The 21,971-nt window shown below is 40.9% G+C and overlaps 1 long non-coding RNA gene across 1 annotated transcript in view; it reads left to right on the forward strand.

Moving 5' to 3' along the window:
* The window catches only part of LOC132395021 (uncharacterized), a 44,123-nt gene extending 23,589 nt beyond the window's left edge, over positions 1 to 20,534 (forward strand). Inside the window, exons 2-3 of the long non-coding RNA XR_009512488.1 lie at positions 6,703 to 6,786; positions 20,449 to 20,534. This is a non-coding gene — a long non-coding RNA (uncharacterized LOC132395021). The remainder of the gene's footprint in view (positions 1 to 6,702; positions 6,787 to 20,448) is intronic.
* Positions 20,535 to 21,971: the final 1,437 nt, after the last annotated feature.

The following is a 21,971-nucleotide window of genomic DNA, read 5'->3' on the forward strand; positions in this document are numbered from 1 at the left end:
TCCACTCTTTAAGAAGGAAAGATGGCAGAAAGAAGGGAATTATAGGCCAGTTAATCTGACAGTTGGGAAGATGTTGAAATACATTTTTAAGCATGAGGTTTCAGAATACTTGGAGGGACATGACAGAAATAGGCCAAAGTCAGCATAGTTTCTATAAAGGGAAATCTTCCCTGACAAATCTGTTGGAATTCTTTGAGGAAATAACAGGCAGGGTAGACAAGTGAGAGACAGTGGATGTTGTTTAATTGGATTTTCAGAAGGCTTTTGACAAGGTGCCGCACATGAGGCTGCTTAACAAGAGCCCGTGGTATTGCAGGAAAGATACCAGCAGGGATAGAAAACTGGTTAACAGGAAGGAGGTGAAGAGTGGGAATAAAGGGGCCTTTTCAGGTTGACTGCCGCTGATTGTGGTGTTGTGTTCTGCAGTGTTTAGCGAGGGGCCGTTTTTTTTCACATTATATGTCAACGACTTGGAGATTGAATTATCGTCTTTGTGGCCAAGTTTTCAGACAATATGAAGATAGGTGGAGGGGCATGGAGTGTTGAGGAAGTGGGAAGCTTGTTGAAGGGTTTGGACAGATTGGGAAATGGGCAAAAAAGTGGCAGATGGAATTAGCGTAGGAAAGAGACACAGAGATTAAAGAAAATACATTATTTTGTAAAAATGTGGAGAAGTACAAGGGCCCAAAAGGCCCATTCATACTTACATAGTTTATTTAGTTATCCTATGTTCATATTTGCTGCTATAAATTCCAATTAAATCATCAATATTAACCTGCTCCTGACGTCTCCAAAGAGAACAGTTATCAGTGAATGGCTTGATACATTGGATATAACAATGATTCTGCCCAAAAACATGCCGGCTGAAAACTTGTGTTCCAAAAGTAACTGCAGTTCCAATTAGACAAGTAATATTCACATCACATGTGACTTGTAATGACTTTTATTAACAGCTATCTACCCATCCTCTGTTGATATTTGATAGCATTACCAATTCAGATTTTTATCATTCATTCTTATGTATCTCTGTTGGCAAGAAACTAACATTGACAGCAGCAATAAAGTGATTAAAGACTGATTGTGTATTTTCAGTATTTATCAACTTGTGGTTCATTGCCCTTTCAGGTGGAATTAGGGCTGGCTAATTAACTTGGTCTCACAAATGAGTGAATAAAAAATACAAAGGTGCTTGGAGGGGCAACACTTCATATTCCATCTAGTAGTCTCCAAGCTGCTGGCATGAACATCGATGTCTCCAACCTTCGGTAATTTTTCCCCTTCCCTGTTCCACCTTCTTCATTTCCAAACTTTGGCCTCTTACCTCTGCTCCGCAGCTGCCCATCACCTTCCTCTGGTGCCCTACCTCTTTCCCTTTTTCCCATGATCCACCCTCTTCTCCTATCAGATTCCTTCTTCTCCAGCCCTTTGTCTTTTCCGCTTATCACCTCTCAGCTTCTTACTTCATCAACCTGGCTTCACCTATCACCTTCTAGTTTGTCCTCCTTCCCTTTCCTGCATCTTCCTCATTTGTTTCCAGTTCTGATGATGGGTCTCAGCCTGGAACAAAGATGTTTTATTCATTTCCATTGGTACTGCCTAACCTGCTGGATTCCTCCAGCATTTTGTGTGTGTTGCTCTGGATTTCCAGCATCTGCAGGATCTTTTGTGTTTTAAAAAAAGTTGTGATCAGCTTACAGTTGCATTTAACATACAGTTACAAAAAGTCACTTCAACTGTAGGGTACTAAATGCAAAGCTGTTCGAGGCCCAAGTAAATTTAAAAGCTACATTTTTTGTCTCAAATCGTAAGAGGTTGTCTGAATAGTTAATAAATTCACTTGAATCAAGCAAGACAGAAATCACAAATCAAATCTCTCATAAATACTAATCTCACAGCAATCATCATATTAATGATTAATGTCTTTGTGTCCAAATGATTAATACTCGCTGTACAAGCAGAGAAATACATCTATCAAAGCTCCCACCAAACCTGCCTTTGTTTAGGTCCTCAAAAACATTCTAACTTAAACATGATACCACAGATTGTGAAGAAAGATTCAGTTCAAAAGTCTCAAGGGAGTAAGCTATCTCAGTAGTTTGATACCAAAAAAAATCAAATTAATTATCTTCAGCCAGACTCACATCAGCCATAATCCTTCAATAAGTCCAGTTCACATTCAATTTGAAACTGGCCTTGGTTCAAAAACGTAATGGATATGACTGGTTATCTGTCTGACTTTAGCCCGAGGAAATCTTGGAGCATGACAGACACCCAGTGGCTCCAGTGTCTGAAATACAATAAACTATGGGTTCAAAACTTAATGTTAGCATTAACAGAGATGATTCAACTGTTAGTTATCAAAGCTAAATAAATGCCATCTCTTATCTCAGGATATGAGGAACATAAAATGGGAAAATTATCAGCTAAAGAAAGTGTTGTCATGGATGTTTTAAGAGTGAGAACATTACTTTAGTTATCAACTGCATTTGAATAGAAAGTATTTACTAAAGTTATGATATACAGCACTGTGCAAAAGTATTTGGCGCACATAAGTACCTTGGGTGCCTAAGACTTCTGCACAGTACTATACTTGTCAATGTGGAGTGGAGACCGAGTTTATAAATCTGGTGGGAGCAAAGCATATTGGGAATGGCAAGTGTAGAGCATTGTGGGAGGGGTGTGGGACAGGTAGCAGAGAAGGTGTACAAGGGGCGGGGGGTGAGGGGGAGCGGGACGATGATACAAGTGCAGACCCACCCAGACCTGAGACACCAGGCACAGTCATTTGATTCAAAACAATTGCCTTAGTATGGTAATCATTACAGAATGTCTCTCTGGTGCTTCCTGCACCTCCCCTCTCCTTTCCCTTTTTCACAACCATGGTTCCCTCCCTTACACCCCTTCCCACTCTCAGTAGAGACCCATATCAGAATGAAGTTTATCATCATTCACATCTGTCATGAAATTTGATTTTTTGTGACAGCAGTACAGTGCATTACATAACAGTTCCATAGTATTGCGCAGAAGTCTGAGAAGTCTGTATATATGCATAAGACTTTTGCACAGTACTGTAAGTTGGCCATATTCTCTCTTTCACTGAAGCAGGTTGAACACTCACTTTTCCAGCAAATTATTTTGTATCCTTAGACCAGGTGTCTTATGTAGAATGTCTTGTCTGGTCAATATTTAAAATTAATTATGATGTTTTCAGAACAGTTATTATTCATTTAAACCATTCTAATATTCATCACAGCCTCCTTGAGCTCTAATTCGCTCAATAGGTGGATGTCAGCAAACTAAAAGATGAATTGCCAAAGCTAGAAGAGTCTGTGTAAACATTGAACTGTTTGCTTACAAACGAACCCTTGTGATAACAGAAAACTTCAAGCAGTTGTTTGGACGATATCTGGAATACTTCAATTTCTCCATGTCAAAGTGACTTTTTTGTGTGGCAGGGCAAGGACTATGATAGAATTTAGGATTAAACAATTCTCAGTTGAATTTTCAATAACTGCAAACATTTTTGATATTGCACTCTTCTCTTATTAACATTTTGATGAAATTAGTACTATTTTTCAGTCACAGTGAAGAAGCAATGATTCATATTCAAGTCAGATGTTGTGTAATTATAGATGGCTGTGTTCTCAACATCTTGGTGAGATGTCATTTGAAGTTAAACTATATACTTTTTCTATAGCCATTTCTTCAAACACTCGCAGTTCATGGGAAGTAATGATTCTCAATGCTGTTGAGAAAATGATGGTGAACTGCCTTCTTGAATGAAAATGTCTGTTTGATAAAGATGCAACTACAGAGCTGCTGCATGGGGAGCTTGAAGAATTAGACCCGGTAGCAATGAAGTATCTCAAAGTCAGAACAGTGAGCAACTTGGAAGGGAATCTGTACGCGATCCCTTCACTTCCTTAGTGGTAGGTGTCACATATTTGGGAGATGTTGCTGGAGTAGTTTGTTAAAGTAAACATGACCATGTTGTAGATATCACACACTGGAGCTGTTGGCCACTCCTTGTGGAGGTAGTAGATACATAATATGGAAAACAAGAAGTTATTCTAGTTGGCCACTGAGCTTCTTGAGAGTTGTTGACACTATACTCAAAGAGTCAGATTTTTTTCCATCATGCTCCTGATTTGAGCCCAATAACTGGAGTGTCAGGAGCGGAATCACTCGCCAAACAATACCCCGCCTCTAATCTTTTCCAAGATACTTATATTTAGGATTCAGCAATGTTAATTCTATCGAGTGTTGGAGATGGCTACGTTTTGGTACTTCTGAGATATGAATGCTATTGCCACTTCTCAGCCTATGCCAAATACTGTCCATGCCATGCACCATTTATATCTTTACCCACTGAAGATTTCACAGCTTATTCTTCTGACCTGATAACTGAAATAAGGTAATTGATGAAGCAGCTATAGATAATGGGCCTAGGAACTTCTAAAATTATGTTCTGGAGCTGGGACTGTTAACAATTACAGTACCTATAAAAAGTATTCACCTCAAACAAGAGAAAATCTGCAGACGCTGGAAATCTGAGCAACACACACAGAATGCTAGAGGAAATCAACATGCCAGGCAGCACCTATGGAAAAAAAGTACAGTTGACATTTCGGGCCAAAACTTTTTGACAGGACTGATCTCTCTTGTGAAAAGTATTCACCTTCCTTGAAAGTTTTCATGTTTTATTGCTTTACGACATTGAATTACAGTGCATATAATTTGGCTTTTTTTTAAACACTGATCAACAGAAGAAAAGACTTTCATGTCAAAGTGAAAACAGATCTTTATGAAGTGATCTCAATTAATTACCAATATAAAACACAAAATAATTGATTGCATAAGTATTCACCCTCTTCAAATTAGTATTTAGTAAATGAACATTTGGCAGCAATTACAGCTTTGACTCTATGTGGATAAGTCTCTACCAGCTTTGTACATTTGGACACTACAGTTTTTCCCTATCCTTCTGTACAAAACTGCTAAATTGCATGGGTATTGAAAGTGAACAGCCCTTTTCAAGTCCAGCTGCAAATTTTCAATTGGATTGAGGTCTAGCCTCTGACTTGGCCACTCCAGGACATTAACTGTTGCTTCTAAGCCATTCCTGTGTAGCTTTGGCTTTCTGCTTGGGGTTATTAACTTGCTGGAGCACAAATCTTCTCCCAAGTCACAGTTATCTTATGGACTGCATCAGGTGTTCCTGTATTTTGTGCATTGATTTTACCTTCTACCTTCTCAAGCCTTCCAGAGTCTGGTGCAGTGAAGCATCTCCACAGCATGATGCAGCCACCCCCATCCTTCATGGTAGGAATGGTGTGTTTCTGATTATGTGCATAGTGTTTAATCTGATGGCCAAAAAGCTCAACTTTGGTTTTTATCAGACTATGAACCTTCTTCCAGCTGACTTAAGAGCCTCTTGCATGTTTCTGACAAACTCTAGCCAAGATTTCATGTGAGTTTTTTTCAACAATGACTTCCTTTTTGCCACTTTCCTATAAAGCTGTGACTGGTGAAGCACCTGGGCAACAGTTGTTATATGCATAGTGTCTCCCATCTTAGCCACTGAGGCTTGTAACTCCTCCAGAGTTGTTATAGGTCTCTTGGTGGCCTCCCTCATGAGTCGCCTTTTGCACAGTCACTCAAATTTTGAGGACAGCTTGCTCAAGACAGATTTACATCTGTGTCATATTTTCCCCATTTCTTGATGATTGACTTAACAAAGGGATATTCAGTGACTTGGAAATTTTCTTTTATCCAACTCCTGACTTGTGCTTCTCAAGGACATTTTCACAGAGTTGCTTGTTGTGGTTTTTTGTCTGCATGATGTAGTTTTTACCAGGATACTGACTCTCCAGCAGTTGTACCTTCCAGAAACATGTGTATTTTTGCTACAATCAATTGGAGTACTTTGACTGCACATAGGTGATTTCCATTTAACTAATTTTGAGACTTATAAAACCAACTGGCTGCACCAGTGATGATTTGGTGTGTCATATTACAGCGGGGATGAATACCTATCCAAAATTATTTTGTGTTTTAGATTTTAAATTAATTAAAATCACTTTGTAGAGACCTGTTTTCACTTTGACTCGAAAGTGTCTTTTTCTGCTAATCGATGTCACAAAAAATCTAATGAAATCCACTGCGTTTCAATGTTGTGAAAACTTCTGAGGGGAAGGTGAATATTTTTTTATAGGCTCTGTATCTTCCTTTAGGCAAGGTATAACTACAATGGCTGGAATACTGTACCCAATTACATCAATTTTAACAGGACAACACACTCAAAATACCGAAGGAACACAGCAGGTCAGGCAGCATTTATGGAAATGGATAGATAGTTGATGTTTTGAGCTAAGACTTTTCTTCAGGACTGAGAAGGAAGGGGAAGATACTAACAAGGTGCCTTAATGCCACACAGGGAACTGGCAGATGCTGCAATTTTGAGCAGAGCTCTGAGAGGAAAAGAAGTGTAGGTGTTTCAGGTCAAAAGCCTTCATTGACAGTTCCAATAGACAACTAGTGCAGGAGTAGGCCATTCGGCCCTTTGAGCCAGCACTGCCAATGAAGGTTTCTTCCCACAGGCACTGCTCAACCCACGGAGCTTCTCCATCAGATTGCTTGTTGTTTCATCAAATTCTGCTTTGATCTCACTTCTTACCTCCTTTCTACAATTCCATCTCTTAGCAAGATGTTTGGACCAAGACAGTGATGTGGCCTGTAATTGAGTGGTATTGGAAACACCCGGACTCTGAAAGTAGCATTGGTGGGGTAAGTACCATTTGATAGCACTCTTAACAAAGGCCTCCGATAAATTTGCTGATAAGTGAACGTAGACCAATTGGAGAATAAATAATTAACACAATTATATTTGTCTCAATATTGTGAAAATACAGTATTTGGGCAACTTTCCTCATGACTGCCTAAATGTCTGACTTTTGACTTCACTGGAACTGCTTGGCTGGTGGTGCAGCTAGTTCTGAAGCATAGGCTTTTAGAACCACAGCTGGGATAGTGTTTGGTTTTATAGACTTTTCTATGCCCAGTGCTCTCAGCTCTATTCTTTTAATTTCATGTGGAATGAATTGAATTGGCTGGAGAGCGGCATCTGTGATGGTGGATGTCTCAGGAGGAAGCCGCAATGAATCATTACTTTAGCACTACAGGCTGAATAAAGTCGCCATGCTTCAGCCTCAGTGATATCAAAGAGACAGTATTTCAGCAAAGCTTTGTTGCTATGTAAACACATTGAGAGCTTTGCTTGTGAACAACTGAAAAGTTATCTGGTTAGAGTATTGAACTGAGAAAGAAAGTTGGAGTTAGCAGAGAATGAGGTTTCATTAATGGCATTGACTGCCATTAACAAGGTCTGATGACCTTTAGGAAGTCATTAAGCTGGAATAGGTGCAGAAAAGATTCTGAAGGTTTTTAAGAGACCAGGAGGCTGGATAGACTGGAAATGTTTTTCATCAAACATACGAGGCTGAGGGGTGACTGTAAGGAGGTATATAAAATCACGAGGGGAACAAATAAAGTAGATGCCCATAATCTTTTCAACAGCGTAGGTCAGTCTAAAGCTATAGGACATAAATTTAAGATAGGAGTGGAAAAATTTTAAAGGGACCTTAAGGGCAATTTTTTCACTTAGAGGGCATTGGAGTCAGAGAAACATGGAAAAGTACAGCACAGAAACAAGACCTTTAGCTCACTTAGTCCATGCCAAAACCACTTAAATTGCCCACTGACATTGACCTGTACTGAGATCATAGCTCTCCATACCTCTACCATCTAGGTACCTAGCCAAGCTTCACTTAAACATCGAAATCAAGCTTGCATGCACCACTTGTGCAGGCAGCTCATTCCACATTTTCATGATCCTCTGGGTGAAGACAATTCCCCTCATGCTCCCCTTAAACTTTTCTCTTTTCACCTTAACCTATAACCTCTGGTTGTAGTCCCAACCAACTACAGTGGAAAAAGCCAGTGTGCATTTACCCTACAAACTCCTCATAATTCTGTATACCTCTATCAAATCTCCTCTCAAACTTTTACATTCTAAGGCATGAAGTCCTAACTTCAAGTTAAGTCATCACTTTTATTGTCATTTCAACCATAACTGCTAGTACAGTACATAGTAAAAATAAGACAATGTTTTTTCAGGACCATGGTGTTACATGATACAGTACAAAAACTAGACTGAACTACATAAAAAATAACACAGAAAAAAACGACAAAGGACTACAGACCTACCCAGGACTGCATAAAGTGCACAAAACAGTGCAGGCATTACACTAAATAATAAACAAGACAATAGGGCAGTAAGGTGTCAGTCCAGGCTCTGGGTACCGAGGAGTCAGATTTAACTCTTTCCGTATAACTCAGTTCTCTCAGACTCAGCTACATCCTTGTACATTTTCTTTCAATCTTATTTACATATTTCCTGCAGGTAGGTGACCAAAACTGCACACAGTAGTCCAAATTAGGCCTTTCCTATGTCATAGCATCTAATCTCCTGTACTCAATATGAAGGCCAATGTGCCAAAGCTTTCTTTATGATCCTATCTACCTGTGACACCACTTTCAATCAATTATGGATTTGTATTCCAGGTATTCCCTGCTCTTCACTGTGTAAGACCTACCCTGGTTGGTCCTATTGGATTGCACCATCTCGCACTTGTCTGCTTTAGATTCCATTTGCCATTTTTCAGCTCATTTTTCCAACCGGTACAGATTCCACTGCAAGCTTCGATAGCCTTCCTCATTGTCCACTACAACCTCTATCTTGGTGTCATCTGAAAATTTGCAAATACAGTTAATGACATTATCATCCAGATCATTGATATAGATGATAAACAACAACAGACCCAGCACTGATCCCTGCAGCTCTTCACTAGTCACAGGCCTCTTGTCAGAGAGGCAACCATCTACTACCACTCTCCAACTTCTCCCTCAAAACCAATGTCTAATCCAATTTATTACCACTTCTTGGATACCAAGTGACTGAACCTTCTTGACCAACCTCCCATGTGGGACCTTGTCAAATACCTTGCTTATGTCCATGTAAACACTATCCACTGCCTTGCCTTCATCTATTTTCCTGGTAAATTTCTCAAAAAACTGTATGATTGGTTAGATATGACACATGAAGTCATGCTGATTATCCTTAATCAGTACATGTTTATCCAAATACTTACATATCAGGTCGCTTGAATACCATCCAATTACTTTCCTACAGAAACAGCTGAACAACATTGGCTATCCTCCAATTCTCTGGTACCTATCCTGTTGCTAAGGATGATTTAAATATCTCTGCTAGGTCCTTGGTAATTTGTGCACTAACCTCCCATCGGGTCCAAGGGAACACCTTATGAGGCCCTGGGGACTTATCCACCCTGATTTGCCTCAGGGTAGCAAACACCTCTCTTTTGTAATTTGTATAGGGTGCATGAATTTGATGTCTCTTTGCCTCACTTATATACTGTATACTCTGTGGCCATCTCCCAAGTAAATACACATGCAAAAAATTTACTTAAGATCACTTCATCTTTTTAGGCTGCACACATGGATCAACATTCTGATATTCCTGAGGACCCATTTTGTCTCTTGCAGTCCATTTGCTCTTAACATATCTGTAGAATCCCTCAAGATTCTCCTTTACCTTCTCTGCGAGGGAAACCTCATAGCTTCTTTTAGCCCTCCTGATTTCTTCCTTAAGTGACCTCTTGCGTTTCTTATACTCTGTAAGTACCTTGTTTGTTCCTAGCTGCCAAAACCCGCTATGCATCTCCTTCTATTTCTTAACCAGCACCTCAATATCTCTTGAAAACCAAGCTTTCCTGCACCTGTTATCTTTACCTTTTATTCTGACACACACATACAAGCTTAGTACTCTCAAAATTTCACTTTTGAAGACCTCCCACTTACCAAGTACACCTTTGCCAGAAAACAGCCAACCCATGCACACTTGCCAGATCATTTCTTACCTTTCTCTAAGTTAGAATCTCAACCAACAGACCAGACCTACCTTTTAACATATTTATGTTGAAAGTAATGACACTGTGATCACTAGATGGAAAGTGTTCCCCTACACAAACTTCTGTCCCCTGCCCTGTCTCATCCCCTAATGGCAGGTCAAATATCACATGCTCTCTCTCATTGGGAATTCTACATGCTGACTAAGGAAACTTTCTTGAACACATTTGACTGACTCCATCCCATCAAGCCTTTTTTACAATATGACAATTCTGGTTAATAATAATAATAATTCCTTTATTGATCCCGAGTGGGAAATCCTTTCATTACAGCAGCATCATTTAAAAACACACTAAGCAATTTTGAGACTTAACTAATAATAAAGTACAGAATAATAATATGCACAATAATTATGTACCAATGTGCAGCAATAATGTAGAAAATAATAAAGCAGAGACCATTATACTATGACGTGTGTTCTCCTGTTGCACAGAGATGAGCTGTTGTATATGCTTATTGCATTTGGTAGGAAGGATTTTCTATAATGGCCCCTGTAACAGCAGAGCTGAAGGAGTCTATTTGAAAGGCTGCTCTGTTGCTTATTCAGTCGGACATGGGGAGGATGTGCTAGATTGTCCACAGTCGATAACAGTTCGTTTAGTGACCTCTTCTCCATCGCAAACTCAAAAGTCTGGGTTGTAGCCAAGAACGGATCCAACCTTTCTGATGAGTTTATTTAGACTTTTTGCATCACCAGCACTGATGGTGCTCCATAACATCAAACAGCAAAGAAGACTGCACTTGCTACAACAGACTGGTAAAAAGATTTCCAACATCCTGTTGCATACATTGAAGAATCTCAACTTGCTTAAAACATAGAGTCTGCTCATTCCCTTCTTGTAAACAGCCTTGGTGTTGGTTTTCCAGTCAAGTCTGTTGTCGAGGTGAACACCCAAGTATTTGTACTGCTCCGCCACCGAAGCTTTTTCTCCCAGAATATATGCAGGACATCACAGACCTCTTCCTCCTAAGATCGATCCCCATCTTCCTGGTTTTGGCCACATTCAGGAGCAGGTGATTCCTCCCACACCACTCCACAAACTTGTCCACCAGTCCTCATACTCCGACTCCTGCCCATCTCTGCTACACCCAACCACCAAATAGTCAGCAGAGAACTTTTGCAAGTGGCAAGCCTCAGAGATGTACCGAAAGTTAAAATGACCTACTATAAGAAATTTATGTTCCTTGCAATAGTCTGCAATCTCTTTACATATTTGTTTCTCTAAATCTCTTGGACTATTGGGTGGTCTGTAATATAGCACCATTATCACGGTCATAACTTCCTTATTACTCAGTTCTGCCCATAATGCCTCACTGACTGAGATCTCCTGTTTGTCCTGACTGAGCATCGCTGTGACATTTTCCCCGACTAGTAACTCCACATCTCCTCTTTTAATCTTTCCCACTTTGTCACATCTAAAACAACGGAAGCCTGGAATATTGAGCTGCCAGTCCTGCCTCTCCAGCAAGTAATGCCCACAGTATCATAATTCCAGGTGTTTATCCATGCCCTGAGTCATCCACCTTTCCTACAATACTTCTTGCATTGAAGTATAAGCAGCTCTGGCCAATAGATGCTCCATACTCAACCTTTTGATTCCTAACTCTGTCTGAGGTCTTACCAACATCTGTCTCCACAACTTCTCCATGGACTGTTCTGGTCTAGTTCCTATCCCCTGCAACTTTAGGTTAAACCTCACTGTTTAGCATCAGCAAATCTTCCCGCTAAGATTTTAGTCCCCTTCCAGTTCAGGTGGAAATGTCCCTTCTGTACAGGCCCCACCTTCCCTGGAAGAGAGCCCAATAATCCAAAAATCTTATGCCCTTCCTCCTAAACCAACTCCTTAGCTATGTTCTCCATGTTCCTCCTTTCCATTCCACTAGCTAATGAATCCCCTATCACCAAAGCTCGCCTCTTCTCCCCACTTCCCTTCTGAGTCATGGAGTCAGACTCAAGGCCAGAAACCTGTCCGCTCTGACTTTCCTTTGCTCAGACAACCCCCACCCACAACAGTATCCAAACCTGTTGTTGAGGGAGATGGCCACAAGCTCTGCATTGGCTGTATAAGCCTTTCCCCTTCTTGAATGTCATGCAGTTTCTTGTTTCCTACATCTTGGGTGTAACTACCTCTCTATATGTCCTATCTATCACCCCCTCAGCCTTACAAATGATTTGGAATTTATCCAGTTCTGGTTCCATCTCCTTAATGCAGAGTATTAGAAGCTGCAGCAAGATGCACTCCTTGCAGTCTCATCAGAGACACTGGAAGTCTTACTGCCTCCCCACATCCTGCAAGAGGAGTTTTCCCCATCTTACCTGGCATCACTACTTTTCTAACTGAGCAAATGTAAAGGGGGGGGGGGGTAACTCCACCTACAGCTCTTTTTGCCTTTCCTGACTAAAACCTCTCCTCATTGAAGCCTGAAGAGCTAAAGCCTCAAACTCTCCACTCTAATTCTGTCCACTCTGCCAACGGCTGTGCACTTGCCCCTGTCTTACTTGATGATCTTGCTCATCAACCCTGAACACTGCTTCTCAAAGCCCTAATGCTGTGAACCACTGCCTTTTTGAGTCAATCAATGAATTTTCAGGCTTCTGATCTCTCCAACTGGGCACTGCTAAAAGCACCAACTCTGCTGCGAGTCGCAACCATTTCCGCTCGATCAGTGAACCTGAGTGAACTGCATCTTCTCAGGCTTCAGATCACTCTGATTGCACAAAGCTCCAATTGTCATATGGAACAAGCTGCCAGGGGAAGTGGGCGATGCAGGTAAAAATGTCATGTAAAAGGCATTTAGATAGGTACAGGGATAGAAAAAGTTTAGAGGGATATGGACCAAATGCAGATGGATGAAACTAGTTCATACAGACTTCCTAGTCAGCATGGATGAGTTGAGCCAATGGGCTTGTTTTCATGCCTATAATTCAATTTCGCCTCTGCCCAAGCAACACACACAAAATGCTGGAGGAACTCAGCAGGCCAGGCAGCATCTATGGAAAAAATAAACTGAAAACAGCCTGAAATGTTGACTGCATTCCTTTCCATAGATGCTGGCTGGCCTGTTGGGTTCCTCAGTATTTTGTATGTGTTGATTTGAATGTCCAGCATCTGCAGTTTTTCACTTGCCCATGTTTTTCATCCAGCGAATTTCAAGATGGGTTATACTGATCTTGCCAATAAAACTGACTGCATAATAGTTTGCACTCAAGTGTTGCCCTATGCATTTGTTTTCATGACATACTATTAATCTGCCTAGTTCCATCAATCTGCAGCTGGACCATAGCCCTCAATACCCCTCCCATCCTTCTATCTATCCAAATATCTCTTAAATATTTAAATCAAAACTGCATCCATCACATCCACTAGTAGCTCATTACTCACTCTCTCATCCCCTCAGTGAAGAAGTTCCCTCTCATGTTCCCCTTAAACATTTCACATTTCACCCTTAGCCCATGACCTCTAGTTCAAGTCTCACCCAACCTCAGTGGAAAAAGCTTGCTTACATTTATCTTACCTATGCCCCTCATAATTGTGTATACTTCTATCCAATCTCTCCTTATCCTCCCATGTTCTAGGGAATAAAGTCTTAACCTATTCATCCTTTCCTCATAACTCAGGTCCTCAAATCCCAGCAACATCCCTGTAAATTTTTTCTGCACTCTTTCAATCTTATTGTTACTTTTCCTACAAGTAGGTGTCCAAATCTGCACAGAGTGCTCCATATAAGGCCTCGCCAATGTCTTATACAACTGCAACATAATATTCCAGCTCATACTAATTACCTTGATTTATGAAGGCCAATGTGCCAAAAGCTCTCTTTACAATCCTATCTACCTGTGATGCCACTTTCAATGAATTATGTATCTATTCCCTGTCATAGATTGGTAACATCAAAATTCTTCATATCCAAAGCCTGCTTGCCATTGACCGGCTGCTGGAAGCTGACGTAGACATAGCCAAGTGAGCGGTGGGTGATCATTTCCCTGCAGACATGGATGGAGAGGATGGGCCTGGCCTCTGTTCATCCATGTTCCTCAGTGCCCTACTGTTCACCGTGTAAGTCCTACCCCAGTTTGTCCTCCCAAAGCACATCTCACACTTATCTGCATTAAATTCCATCTGCCATATTTCAGCCCATTTTCCTGCTGGTCCAGATCATGCTACAAGCTTCAATAGCCTTCCTTGCTATCCACTCTGCACCCATTATTGGTGGTGTCCCCTAATGTGCTGATCCAGTTTACTACATTATCATCCAGATTGTTAACATACATGACAACCAAGAACAGACTCAGTACCAATGCCTGCACCACACCACTACTGACAGGCCTCCAGTCAGAGAGGCAACCATCTACCAGCCATTGTTTAATCCAATTTACCACCTCATTCTGAATGCCAAGCAATTGAACCTTCTTGAACAACTGCCCATGCGAGACCTTGTCAAGTGCCTTGCTAAAGTCTATGTAGACAACATCCACTGCCTTGCCTTCATCATCTTTCCTGGTAACTTACTCAGAAAACTCCATAAGATTGATTAGGCATGACCTACCATGCACAAAGCCATGCTAAATATCCCTAATCAGTCCCTATCTATCCAAATACTTATGTATCTGGTCCCCGAGAATACCTTCCAATAACTTACCCACTACTGAAGTTAGGCTCACTCTCTTATAATTTTCTGTCTTATTTTTATTCCATTTTAAACAATGGAACAACATTAGCTCTCATCCAATCCTTCATCCACTCTCCTGTTGCTAAGAGCATTTTCAATTTCTCTGCTGGGCTCCTACAATTTCTACACTAGCTTGCCACAAAATCTACGGTTACATCTGATCAGGTCCTAGGGATTAATCCACTCTCATTTGCCTCAAGACAGTAAAAAATCTCCTCTCTAATCTGCATAGGGTCCATGACCTCCCTGCTTTTCTTCTATAAACTCTGTGTCTGTCTCCCAAGTAAATACAAATGCAAAATATCCATTTAAGATCTTCCCTATCTCTGTTGGCTCCATGCATAGATGACCACTCTGATCTTCAAAAGGACCAATTTCATCACTGACTATCCTTTTGCTTTTTGCATGTGGCCTTCAAGTTTACTTTGGCTCCATCAAAGACTCTTTCGATTGTGATTCTTCAGAGCTGAATTTGGAAGAATCTTCTGCAGCAACTCTTTGATTGCTGGGGAAGTCAATCTAATCTGGCTTTGTGATGTACTTGGGCATTGCTTTAAGGGGCTGACAACTTCTTATTCACTAGCAATACTAACATTTATAAACTTCTTACAATCTATGAAAGAGAATCCAGTTATCCCACATATAGACAAGACCAAATAAGAATGCCTGATTCCCTTCTCTTAAGAAGATGAGCAACTTTATGAAAGTTTCATGCTTATCATTAAAGTCAGCTATCATTATGTTAATTACAATTGTGTAGCTGTCTTAGTAGGATTCAAACTCTACTCACTCCAGAGCTATGCCTGCTAATTCACTGCCTTAATCTTCACCCTTTTCTAAACAGTCTCATAGGATTGAGAGAACACACACAAAATGCTGGTGGAACGCAGCAAGCCAGGCAGCATCTATAGGGAGAAGCGCTGTCAACGTTTTGGGCCCAGACCCTTCTTCAGGACTAACTGAAAGGAAAGGTACTAAGAGATTTGAAAGTAGGAGGGGGACGGGGAAATGCAAAATGATAGGAGAAGACCGGAGGGGGTGTAATGAAGCTAAGAGCTGGAAAGGTGATTGGCGAAAGTGATACAGAGCTGGAGAAGGGAAAGGATCATGGGACGAGAGGCCTAGGGAGAAAGAAAGGGGGAGGCGTGCACCAGAGGGAGATGGAGAACAGGCAGAGTGATGGGCAGAGAGAGAGAAAAAAACAACTAAATATGTCAGGATCTCTACTGTCAAGATGAAGCCACACTCAGGTTGGAGGAACAACACCTTATATACCGGCTGGGTAGCCTCTAACCTGATGGCATGAACATTGACTTCTCTAACTTCCATTAATGCCCCTCCTCCCCCTCTTACCCCATCCCTGACATATTTAATTGTTTGTTTTTTTCCTCTCTCTCTGCCCATCATCCTGCCTGTTCTCCATCTCCCTCGGGTGCTCCCCTCCCTCCCCCTTTTTTTCTCCCGAGGCCTCCCATCCCATGATCCTTTCCCTTCTCCAGCTCTGTATCACTTTCGCCAAATCACCTTTCCAGCTCTTAGCTTCATCCCATCCCCTCCGGTCTTCTATCATTTCGCATTTCCCACTCCCCCCACTACTTTCAAATCTCTTACTATCGTTCCTTTCAGTTAGTCCTGACGAAGGGTCTCGGCCCAAAACGTCGGCAGTGCTTCTCCCTATAGATGCTGCCTGGCCTGCTGTGTTCCACCAGCATTTTGTGTGTGTTGTTTGAGTTTCCAGCATCTGCAGATTTACTCGTGTTTGCTCTTAGGATTGAGAGTGATTTATTTTAGCAGTGGCTTTGTGAGTTCTGAGATAGCTGATAGGGCCAATCATGGAATCACAGTATCTTCCACAGATGGTGCAAGAGGTGGACAAAAGAGTGGGCAGATAGGTTCTTTGTGGGCCAGTGCCACTAATGCATGATTTCCTCATGCTCCTAATATATGACTCCATGCTTTTAATGCCATGAAGAATGCTCCACCGCTTTAAGCAGTCATCTAAGGAATCACAACAGTCACAGAGGATGTTGCATTTCTTCAAGGAGGGTTTGGGCTCATTTGTGATTTCTATTTTGCATTTGTCTATCTCACCTTCTCTTCCCTTAGAGCTCAGAGTAGAGTGTGTTTTGGGTATCTGCAGTAGATATACAAGTGAGGTGACTTGCCAGTAGTTGACTGAATGAAACGAATGTCTCAGTACTTGGAATGTTGGCCTGGGAGACAACACTGACATTGTTCTTTTTAACCTTCTAGTGAATTTGACGGAGACAAGATTGGTTATATTTTGCTGAATCTTTGGGATGTCTGGTCTGAGTAGGCCAGGGTGTGCATTACTGTTGCTCAATACTGAGTATGTTTTGTGCTAGTTCTGAGTTCTTGATCTTCCTCAACTGACCAAATAATAAACTGGTGCATTGAAAGTAGATTCCTACATCAATATTTGCTTTGGGAGGATGCTCCTGAGATATGGGAAATAATCCTCATTTTCACTGTGAACATTTATTGTTGGGTGGCTGTATGGTGCAGCAGGGGAACCTTTGCTTTGTGGGCATTGTACATCAGGCTTGTCTTCTCATGTGCCTCAGTACTTGCAAAACTACCATATCTGCTGTTATGGAAAGGCAACATGCTGTCATGCTTGGGTCTGCCATTCTATCCTGGGTAAGCTTACTAGTGGAGCAGTAGGCATGCACTGTACAAGGCTGAGTTACAATGGTGCCAAAAACATATTTAAGGGTGGCTCAGCTGCCATACCAATTGTGATGACACATATTTCATAATATTCATTCTAAGAGTAAAGTAGTCACACTCAAACTCCCTGGCACATCACGGAAATTCCTTGGCATACAGTGCAGAGCACTTAGCAATTGATAATACACAGAATACATCAGCTTTCCAAGCCTAGAACCTAACATTTACATCTCAGTCCTGTATAGAACATGTTCTGTTGAAACACGTGCTTGCTGTCCATGATTCAGCACTGGCCTGTCCTTTACAATTATGCCACATCTTCTGAGAGATTCCCTGCATGGGCTTGGATTGCCTATACCAGTCGAGATGCTGCTATTATGCAGCTATTTTATTGCATGAGAGTAAGTAATGAGGCAGCATCAGGAGGGTGCTCCTGCTCACCTTTGAATCCCTAAAGCCCAGATGACTGGTGGACAGTGAAATGAAAAAGGAAGGAAAACAATTAAACTCCTGCTTGAGAAGAAGATGAACCAGTATTTTTTGGCAAAGATGGAAAAATAATTTTTGTCTTTCTGACTCAGAGCTCCATGGTGATCAGAAACATGTGAGGAAGGGAGGACAGAATTAGGACAAAGATAGGATGATGCACATCCACATGAGATCAGTACAGAGGAGTTTCTATAGTTTTAAATTTTATTGATAAATACTAAATAAAGACGCACTACATCTCTCTTTTTACGTACCCCTTCAGTCCTTGTAAGCTTGTTAAATGTCTTCCTGTACTGCCCGGAGACAAAGGGAATAAAGCAGCTGCCAAGCAGTCTTGGCCCAGTGATGCTGTGATGCTATGATGCTGTGTTAATGTTGGAGGGAAAAGAGACTTTTCTATCAGTGACTTGTTCCATAGGAATCTGAATGACATTGTGGCATCTGTTGTAATAATCTCAGCTCCTTTTTATAGAATTGCATTTTTATTTATGTAATGGTGGATTTCCTAACCTTCCTAACCATATAACAATCACAGCACGGAAACAGGCCATCTCGGCCCTCCTATTCCGTGCCGAACTCTTAATCTCACCTAGTCCCACCTACCCGCATTCAGCCCATAACCCTCCACTCCTTTCCTGTCCATATACCTATCCAATTTTACCTTAAATGACACAACTGAACTGGCCTCTACTACTTCTACAGGAAGCTCATTCCACACAGCTATCACTCTGAGTAAAGAAATACCCCCTCGTGTTTCCCTTAAACTTCTGCCCCCTAACTCTCAAATCATGTCCTCTTGTTTGAATCTCCCCTACTCTCAATGGAAACAGCCTATTCACGTCAACTCTATCTAACCCTCTCAAAATTTTAAATACCTCGATCAAATCCCCCCTCAACCTTCTACGCTCCAATGAATAGAGATCTAACTTGTTCAACCTTTCTCTGTAACTTAAGTGCTGAAACCCAGATAACATCCTAGTAAATCGTCTCTGCACTCTCTCTAACTTATTGATATCTTTCCAATAATTCGGTGACCAGAACTGCACACAATATTCTAAATTTGGCCTTACCAATGCCTTGTACAATTTTAATATTACATTCCAACTTCTGTACTCAATGCTTTGATTTATAAAGGCCAGCGTTCCAAAAGCCTTCTTCACCACCCTATCTACATGAGACTCCACCTTCAGGGAACTGTTATTCCTAGATCTCTCTGTTCCTCTGCATTCCTCAATGCCCTACCATTTACCCTGTATGTTCTATTTGGATTATTCCTGCCAAAATGTAGAACCTCACACTTCTCAGCATCAAACTCCATCTGCCAACGTTCAGCCCATTCTTCTAACCAGCATAAATCTCCCTGCAAGCTTTGAAAACCCACCTCATTATCCACAACACCTCCTACCTTAGTATCATCGGCATACTTACTAATCCAATTTACCACCCCATCATCCAGATCATTTATGTATACTACAAATAACATTGGGCCCAAAACAGATCCCGGGGGCTCCCCGCTAGTCACCGGCCTCCATCCCGATAAACAATTATCCACCACTACTCTCTGGCATCTCCCATCTAGCCACTGTTGAATCCATTTTATTACTCCAGCATTAATACCTAACGACTGAACCTTCTTAACTAACCTTCCATGTGCAACTTTGTCAAAGTTCCTGACAGTGACCTGTCTGCAATCTGCACTAGTAGCTTGTTTCCTAATTGGAAGTTGAGGTCTACCCACAACACTTGATTCGTCTTCCACTGGGTGGATTGTAGACAAATGCAGAATATTGTCTGTCCAATACACACTGCAACTACAGTCAGCTCCAACCTGTACAGATGGAGCAGACTGCAAAGTCACATACACACAAGCATTTGATAATCATGGCTATAGGGGTAGATTTATAGGGACAGATAAAATGAAACCTGCTTTTCCTGTGATTATTTTGTTGACATGCTGCAGAGTGTGGCTTCTGTTTGCTAATGCTCCATAGTCAATCAACAAGCTTTAAACAAGATTGAAGGAATTATTTTTGCAAAGAGATGTGATTATATAAATGGGAATTTGCATGTTGGATGTTTATTGGGACGTTCTGGAACATTCATTGCTTTGCAATGTTTCATATACAGTATATTCCTTTGTCACTTGGAAACTTTGGTCTACAGACTTTTTTGTCTAATATTGAAGTGTTACCCATGCACATAAACAATAACAAACAGGACAAACTGAGCTCCAGAGAATATGTAGATACCTATCCTAATACTTGCTATTAAAATGGCCAGTTAAACTTGCAGTATATTAATCACTATTAGGTAGCCGAAATGTTATTTTTAATCTCTTATGCCATGATCAATCTGCCCTATTTCTGTTTTTACCCATCACACCATTTAGTTTAATAAACTAGTAAAAACCTTGAACAAGGCACTTTGTGAGCTTGCACATAAAACATCTGAATAAGGGCATAGTTGAGATTTATGCAGACTATTTTTAGAGTTTTATATGGAACAGATGGAAAATATCCAATTTTGTGATTTTTTTAAATTCATCCGCAGATTATTATCTTACTGCTCGAACTTAAAAATCCAGAGTATATTATATGGATGCATGCCCATGCACAATAAACCTACACATTGCAGTCATGGTGAGGTTAGTATACAATTTCCAGCTGATTATCGAGACAGCATTGTACTGCCAGATTTGTATCTTTTAGATGCCAGTTTAATCCACTGTGCAACAGATAGTAAAATAAAATCCCATGGTATTGTTTCAAGGAATCACTAGGGAAGTTAACTCCATTATCCTGGTCAATGGATATCCTTAAACCAATATCAACAAAAAATAAATTATCTGGTCATCATCTCATTTGAAATGTTCGGAACATGCTATCCACAGAGTAATTGTTTGTATAGCGCTCATAATTCAAAATTGGCTGGTAAGCTCCTTGGCCTCTAAAGATAAGGGATAATGTGTGCTTCCGATGTCCATACTATTAACTCTGGTGTTTAATAAGGGACTCCTTTTGATGCCATCCAATTTCCCATCTACATACTACCTCTCAGGAACATGGTCAAAAAAATTCTAACTCAACTGGCGGACCAATAGCATCAAGTTTTACCCTATTACCACCTCCTTTAATGTCTCCAGTGTTGATTTTTAGACTAACATAACAGCTTAAGAAATAGGAGCAAGAGTAGGCCATCTGACCCATCAAGCCTGCCCTGCCATTCTTGGCTGATCTGGCCATGGACTCATCTCCACCTACCTGCCTTTTCCCCATAACCCTTAATTCTCTACTATGCAACAATCTATCTAACGTTGTCTTAAATATATTTACTGAGGTAGCCTCCACTGCTGCATTGGGCAGAGACTTCAACAGATTCACCACTCTCTGGGAAAATCAGTTCCTCCTCATCTCCATCCTCAATCTACTCCCCCAAATCTCAGGTTATGTTCCCTAGTTCTAGTCTTACCTACCAGTGGAAACAACTTTCCTGCCTCTATCTTATCTATCCCTTTCATAATTTTATATGTCAAGTACAGTCCAATCTTTCTTCTGGATATCAACCTGGTGAACCTCCTCTGCACTGCCTTCAAAGCCAGTACATCCTCCTTCAAGTAAGGAGACAAAAACTTCATTTAATATTTACTATTTTTCTGATAGCCATTATTTGATGAGTAAAAAATTTCTTCCAAATTTAACATTGAGAACATCAAATAAAGTTATTTTATGGGAACTTGTATTCCTTAAGCATTGGTTACAGTCCTCCTCCCCAAACAAGGTGGTGTATAATTTTGTTGCCATATTTGACCTCAGGTTGAACTTTGAACCATGTATCTGCATGGCCATCACTGAGAAATGGCTGAAGGATGGTTGTAGTTGGTAGCTGAACGTCTAAGTTTACAAGTTATATTGGACGGATAGGAAGGTAGGCAGAGGGGGTGGTCTGGCTCTACTGGTAAAGAATGGCATCAAATCAGCAGAAAGATGTGACATAGGGTCGGAAGATGTTGAATTCTTGTGGGTTGAGTTGAGGACAGTGATGGCAGTTATATACATTCCTCCCAACAGTGGACC

The sequence above is a fragment of the Hypanus sabinus genome, chromosome 6 (genome assembly GCF_030144855.1).
Source record: "Hypanus sabinus isolate sHypSab1 chromosome 6, sHypSab1.hap1, whole genome shotgun sequence".
In the NCBI taxonomy this organism is placed as follows: domain Eukaryota; kingdom Metazoa; phylum Chordata; class Chondrichthyes; order Myliobatiformes; family Dasyatidae; genus Hypanus; species Hypanus sabinus.